The 7,231-nt window shown below is 43.9% G+C and overlaps 1 pseudogene; it reads right to left on the bottom strand.

Annotated features, from left to right (window-relative positions):
* Nucleotides 1-1,486, bottom strand: LOC147961935 (uncharacterized; annotated as a pseudogene).
* Between the last annotated feature and the right edge of the window lie 5,745 nt (nt 1,487-7,231).

Below are 7,231 nucleotides of genomic sequence, written 5' to 3'. Positions count from 1 at the left end.
TTACGCCTGGTTCCAGTCCCAAGCTTCCTCCCTGTTCGCCTCTCCTGAATTAGACATATTTTTCGGTCAACGGTTATCCGACAATCCAAGTCATCAATCAAAGCACTCATTGACATAAGGTTGATTGGAAAAGCAGGGACATGCAAAACTGAAGAAAGTTTAATAAGAGGTGTGCATTGCACTGTACCAACACCTTTAATGGGCCGTGAGGTGCCATCGGCTGTTTGTATAGTTTCTTTATGTGTGGGTGGATACTCAGTATATGACTCAAACACATTCAATGTACCCGTGACATGTTTAGATGCACCGGAGTCCAGAATCCAATCTGGTTGTGACACTAGCGATAATGTAGATGTATGAGCACAATTACCTTCATTAGCATTGGCAAAGTGAGCAAAATCACCAAATGTGGAGTCCCTTTCGTCTTTACCACCCATACTCTCCATCCTTTTTTTTAGTTTCCTCAACTCTTCTAACTCTTTTGCGGAGACCTGAACTTTGTCATATGATTGCTCGTCTTGGACCGCCACATTTGCTTTGTGGCCAATCATATATCCTCGACCTCTAACTCCACCTCTAAATCCTCTTGGCCGGCCTCGGTCATTTCCTCTCCCCCGCCCACGGGTTGGCTTGCGCGGGGCATCACAATCACGACTCAAGTGTCCCACCTCACCACAATTGAAACACTCTCTGGTCTCATTGTTCCTGGTTACTATGAAGGCGGGTCGAGATGGAGTTACTATATTGCTTTTCATCACCTTCAGCTTGACCTCCTCTTGTGCAATAGCAGCTATTGCTTCCTCCAAAGTAGGGAGAGTAGGATGATGGAACATAGTAGCACGCCGACCCTCAAATTCAGAGTTGAGACCCTTAAGAAATTGTATCACACGTCTGCGCTCAATCCACTTCTTCATATTGGATATGCATTCTGCATGAGGTAAATCAAGGGGATCATAGTGATCTAGATCAGCCCACAAATGTTGCAACTCAGCAACATACTCCATCACACAAAGCTCCCCCTGCCTCAGTCACTCACTTTCTCCTCTGCCTCAACCATCAACATCACATTACCCTCCCCAGAGTACAATTTTGAAAGAGTTTTCCATACCTCATTTGCACTTGACATTGTCTCAACTGTTGTAGCGATGGTTGGAGATAGGGAATTTAATATCCATGCCACAATCAGGGAATTGGTAGTACTCCAAGTCCTCCATTCTGCACATTTCTTGTCCAATGGCTCAAGTGCTTCTCCATTAACAAAGCTCTCAAGTCCCTTTGTTTTCAAGATCAGCAATGCCCTCCTTGACCAGCTCAAATAATTTTTGAGGCCCTCCAATTTGATTTCATTCGGCATCAATTCTATTTTCTGAATCGACTCCGGCTGAGCGACAATCGCATTGCCTGAAGGTGATGCGTCGCTCACCTTTGTCGTAATAAGTTGAGCTAGTTTCTCAAGCACTTTCTCAATTCCTTGGTTTCCCCCCATCGTTGCTCCACCTTGAACTTGCAGATGAGGAGCACTAACAACTGATTTCACTACTGCACCTCACTCTGTTCACAGGAAGTCAACTCCTCCCTTGCCCAAATCTTCTCCTCACCAAGTGAAATGAAACTTTCAGATGCAGCACCACACGAGCTTCCAATCCCTGCACGTGTGTGTACACTGCTGCCAAATCTCACCTCTTCCTGAGCAGCACAACGTCCCCTGCCCTATACACAGCCAGATCCAATCCAAGGGGCGCCTCTCCCTCCTGGCTGCACACCACACCTGCAACTTCTCCTTCACGAGACACACCTCACCAGCTTCTCCTCCACAGCCGTAGCTTGCTGCACTTGCCCTTGTTGCCGACCGCTATCTCCGCACTTCCGCACACCTTGCAACAGCACCTCCGCCTGGGCAGCACTCCTCCGCCTGGGCCTGGTGCCCATCTGCCCCTGCCTGGAACTTACTCTCCGCCTGTACTCACGCCCCCAGAGGCCGGAGCTTCGCCCCACGCCGCCGATTTACTGCCGGCGACCTCCAGGACCAAGCGCCCCCCGTGATGCTCTGACACCATGTTATCTTTTGGAAAAATTCTGGAATTCTCTCTTACTTGGTACAGGTATGGGTACAATATATATGTACACTAGTGGGCCTATGGGCCACACACACACACACAACCCAACATGTTTTTTATGTGCAAATGTGGGGGATGCGTCTTAATACCCACACGACCAATTAGCAAACTGCATCGGGATTCTATAATCCAACCAAGGCCCTTTACCGTCGCACGGGGTTACTTCGGTTATCATGGATTTCTTCAGACCATCGCATTGGGCATTTAATGACTAGGCTGCATTTTTTCCCAGGTAATTGCTTCCAGCTACCGTACGCGCCCTTATTATCCTAAGCTTTTGGCATAGCTTTTCACTCATCCCCGCCTTTTACCTCCTCCTTGATCGGTCCTCAAGATCTCGCGTACCCGCGGGGCCTAAGAACAAGAAAGAGACAAGAGACAAATTGTTTGCAATACACATAATAAGTTTGACCTTAAAGTCAATACTAACAATCACGTGCACAGGTACATGGGACTACAAGGCTATGCCTCAACCATAGCCCGAGTGGACTCTCTTCTGCTGCGAATGAGGGCTCTACTCTTTTAGGCTAGTCATAGTTGGAGTAACTTAGCTAGTAACATAGCGCACTTCAAATTTTTTTTGCTTATGTGGCAAGTATTTAATGTGAGGTGATAACATAATATGTTACTGTAACATAGCGCTTCCCAAGACAAGATGAGTCTACAAGCTAATAAATAAAGCCATCTATGACACTACTATCACGTTACTTTGCATTATGAAGGTAGTAACTTAGACTAGTGCCATATGCATGACACTAGTCTAAGTTACTCCCCACTATGACCAGCCTTATGAAGTTTTGACTTGTTGTGGCGTAACGATGGCAGCGCCAGGTGGTATGAGCGCTAGTGCAAGCGGGCGCACTCGTACCCGGCCCTGTCTTCTCTCTTGGTTGCATTCTGACACCTTTGATTTCTCGGGCTTGATCGCATAACTTCATATTTCCATATATTATTTTATTTCTTCCCTCAAAATAGTCATTTCTTGCATGAAACAAAATAAACAGAGGGATTTGTAATTCTTTATCATTATTCATTAGTAACAATATCAGAGTGATTCTTTCAGAATATCCGGGATTATCCGGTGTAACTATGGTGAAAATGAGTGTGAAAATACACTCATCAACCTTCCTAACCTTAGATTTTGATCGTCCTCGAGCAAGAAGCAAGACTGTAAGGAACTTAATTGTTTAAACCAAAATAACGAGAAATTATTGGTCCACTTATGATTGATACGCCAAGATAGCCCACCACTTTGTTCACTTGAAAACTTAGCATAATTGTAGCGGCGGCAATAGTTATTATGCAGGCGGATTAAGCAAAGAAAATTAGAACAAAAATTTCATTAGTTCATACAAAGTAATCAAATGGCAAGTATTCTACTTTATCTAGCTAACACTTGTTTGTCAGGAACACTTAATTAGGAAGAACTATTGCAATGAGAACATGATTTATGGGCGTGAAAGGTATGCAAAAGATAGCACGACACTAGAGTAACTCACTAATACCCACGAATATCCCTCAATTTTTTGTGTGGGGGATTTGGAGGAAGGAAGAGTACCTCTAACCTTAACCGTTCCGAGCTCGGTGCTAGTGCAAGTCCTGGAGACGCAGCACGTCGGGCGCTCATGGCGCAGTCTGCACCATGACCACGACCAGAGGCAACATGACGACTGCTTGGTATGCACACTATAACACCGCCTCTCGCAAACGGTGAGCGCTCGAGGCTTGACTGCGCAAGATCTAGGATGTGGGGGTGAAGAATAGTGTTAGGAATGGGGCTAGATGATATATAAAGGATAAGTGTTGGACCGACGCAGGTGGTTACAGATCAAAAACTGTCTTAAATGCTGACGAATCGTAGGTGGTTCTGATTTATAACCACCTCCAGTAATTCCAGCAGGTGGTTTCCGATATATTCTCAGCCAAAAATAGCCACCTTAGTTGGGTTATTAAAGGTGGTTTCGTTTTTTAGGGACGCAGTCGCTTCAAGGGGCCTGTTCTGATGCCCGTTTTTGTAACAGTGGCTGGGTATTACAGGGAATTTGGCGAGTCCCTCCCTGCCACCTAATCCCCTTAAATCCTCTTGAATCGCCAATCCACTCAAATCCCCTTGAATCTCCAATCCCCTTCCAAACCACGACCCCTTCTGTATAGAACACATGTTTGATAGGCAGGAGTTGTCATATTGAGATAAGATGGTGCAAAATTGTTTAAAATGCACTCGTTACAAATCAAACAACATCAGAGAAGAAAAGAATATTACAAAACTGTAAAATCCATACACATAACTATCTTGCTACAAAATTTATACTAGTACAGAATACAAGTATTACATATCAGTGACAACATAGTTATCAGGAATGCAACATAGGATAACTGACTTCCTTCAACAACACACTTCATGACAAGGACAACAGACCCTCAAAACATTATGTTACAACCAACTCTAACAAATAGCATCCCTTTTGTTTATTCCAACCTTCTATGGGTGGTAGACATGTTTATATTCTGCTAGTTCGTTGCACTTCATGTTGTCGTTCATATCATGAAGCTCATTGCTTTGCTACTATCTAACTACTGCCTTGGAAGCAGCAAATACCAAAAATAACTCTGCAAGAAAATAGCGATCTTGAGTTCACAATAAAAATGCTAAAAACAACACCATCAAGAATAATAATAAAATGCATAAGTGGAGGAAGACTAAACACAAATTAGCATGTCGTGAAATGTACCAAATTAGCTCTATGAAGATAGAGACTTACACACCATCATACTAAGCAGAAGAATCAGAAGAAAAATAGGATGTTTCAAGATTGTGCACACAACAAGAAGAAGTATGACCCCGCGAAAAAAAACAAGAAGAAGTATGTTCTATAAAACATACAAGGCGACAAATTATTATACGAAGAGGAACTTAATGTCAAAATATTTATGCCATGTAGAAGCTATAATGTTGTTCCCTCATGTCCCTCTTTTCTTAATTAAGATCATGCACCACTGTACAATATAAAGCTAGTTGTTAATCTTACCCAAGGGCCAAGAGGCATACTACATATAGACATGCTTGCCACAATACATACTATATATAGGTGCAAATTGTTAAGCCATAGGTGCAAATTATTTCAAGTCAAGCTAACAAAATGAAGAAAAGAGCGACATACACAACAATGTGTAAATACAAAATTCACTTACAATTAATCAAAGAAATATTCTCTAGCGGAAAATGATCAAATTAGATGATGAGCTCAAATAGGAAATAACAACAGAATATTATGGGAGAGACCAATATGTTGGTTGTATGGTATACTATGATATCTTCCAAGTCAACAAGCAATTGAAAATTAGTTGCACAAGAAATTTCACAAGACTCTGTCAGATATGTTTCCAGCTCATATCAAGTGTTCAATGTTAAACAGCCGATATACATCAACTTGTAGATCAAGTTAGGTGGTCATATACGATTGTTTGGCCTCTGTGTACACACTTGTATACATATTGCAGTTTCTTTTTTTTTAGACAAACATATTGCAGTTTCTAACTACCTAACTTGCACACACTTGTTTTGAAGCTACGGCCCAGCTGTCCTCTGTGTGTTCTGGTTTTTTGTTCGTGTTCTTTTTTTGGCCGTCTCCTATTTGGCACGAGCAACCTGGGGCGTACCCCTGCACCTGATATGAACAAAAAATGAAATTGCTAATATTTTAAAATCATGAACTTTTTTTTCAAATGGCGAACATTTTTACAAATTGAGGTGAACTTTTTTCGAATTTAAAATTTGTTCTTCGAATTCAGAAAATACTCACAATATCGTTGAAATTGTGAACATTTTATAAGTTCATGGATATTTTTTTACAAATTCATGAATATTTTTTGAATTCGCGAACATTGTTTGAAATTGCGTACATGTTTTTGGGAACTCGTGAACATGTTTTTTTGCATAGGCGGACATTTTCTGAAATTCAGAAACATTTTTTGTTTTCAATGACCGTTTTTTGAATTCATAAATATTTTTTGAATCTGCGAACATTTTTAAAATTTTTTGAAATAATTTTCTGTAATTCCCAAACAATGTTTTGCATATTTTCTGAAAATTCACGAACATTTTTTAAGACACGAACTTTTATTTTTTAAGTCATGAAGATGTTTTGAATCGATGAACGCTTTTTAAGACACGAACGTTTTTTTTTATAATGCATCCTAACATCACACGAAGATCACTCACTCACTTGGTCTTGTGTCACGTATGACACCAAGGCCCCAGCTGACGCTGCGATGGAAGAGGCGACGGGCGAAGCAAAGGCACACGGCAAATGTGTGACCAGTGCATGTGAGTCACTGCAAGTGGGTCCGGGGAGTGGGTGAGCTGGTGACGGCCTGCGTGCCGTGGGGGTTATGTGCGGCTGCGACCGCGTGAGTGAGGATTATGATGTATGAAGATAAATCGAACGCACGAGCGAAGCTGTTCTTCCTCGCGTCTCTACCAGATCCCCTTTCCTTGATCCTTCCCTTCCCTTGATCTCCTCTTCCCCCACTTAGATCGATCGAGGGCTGTGACAAGTGGTATCAGAGGTCACCGATCTGGATCCGCTGTATCAAAAACCGCGTTATCAGACCAAGGCGGCGACGCAAGCGGCGGCCATGGAAGAACAGATCGCGGCGCTCGCCAAGGCGGTCAACGACAGCCGCCTCACCACCGACGCGTGCCTCGACGCGATTCAGCAGTCGCTCGAGTTGTGGCGGCCGGCAGTGACAAATCTGCAGCAGCAGTTGGACGAGCTGCGGACGCAAGTCGGCCGAGTCGCGCTGCATCCAGCTCTCGCGTCGTCTCCGGGGACCCAGGAGGGCGCGGTGGTGCGGCCAGCGGGCGTCATCTCCGTCGACATCCCGGGGCACCACGGGCCAAGTGGCCACGGCGAGGTCATCGATTCCGGGGGCTCGGCCCACGGGGTGGTTACCACTCTGACGCCGCCTCCGGGCAAGGGTGCGTTATCTGATTCCACCTCTCCGCCTTTACCTCTCATTAGTTTGCACCACAGTTCGGATCATGGCTCATACCACAACCCGCACTCCAATTGGGCCCTGCCCAAATTGGATTTTCCTCAGTTCGAGGGAGA

The sequence above is a fragment of the Triticum urartu genome, chromosome 7A (assembly GCF_056163025.1).
Source record: "Triticum urartu cultivar PI428250 chromosome 7A, HENAU_Tu73, whole genome shotgun sequence".
In the NCBI taxonomy this organism is placed as follows: domain Eukaryota; kingdom Viridiplantae; phylum Streptophyta; class Magnoliopsida; order Poales; family Poaceae; genus Triticum; species Triticum urartu.
This window is presented reverse-complemented; position numbering and strand designations above follow the sequence as displayed.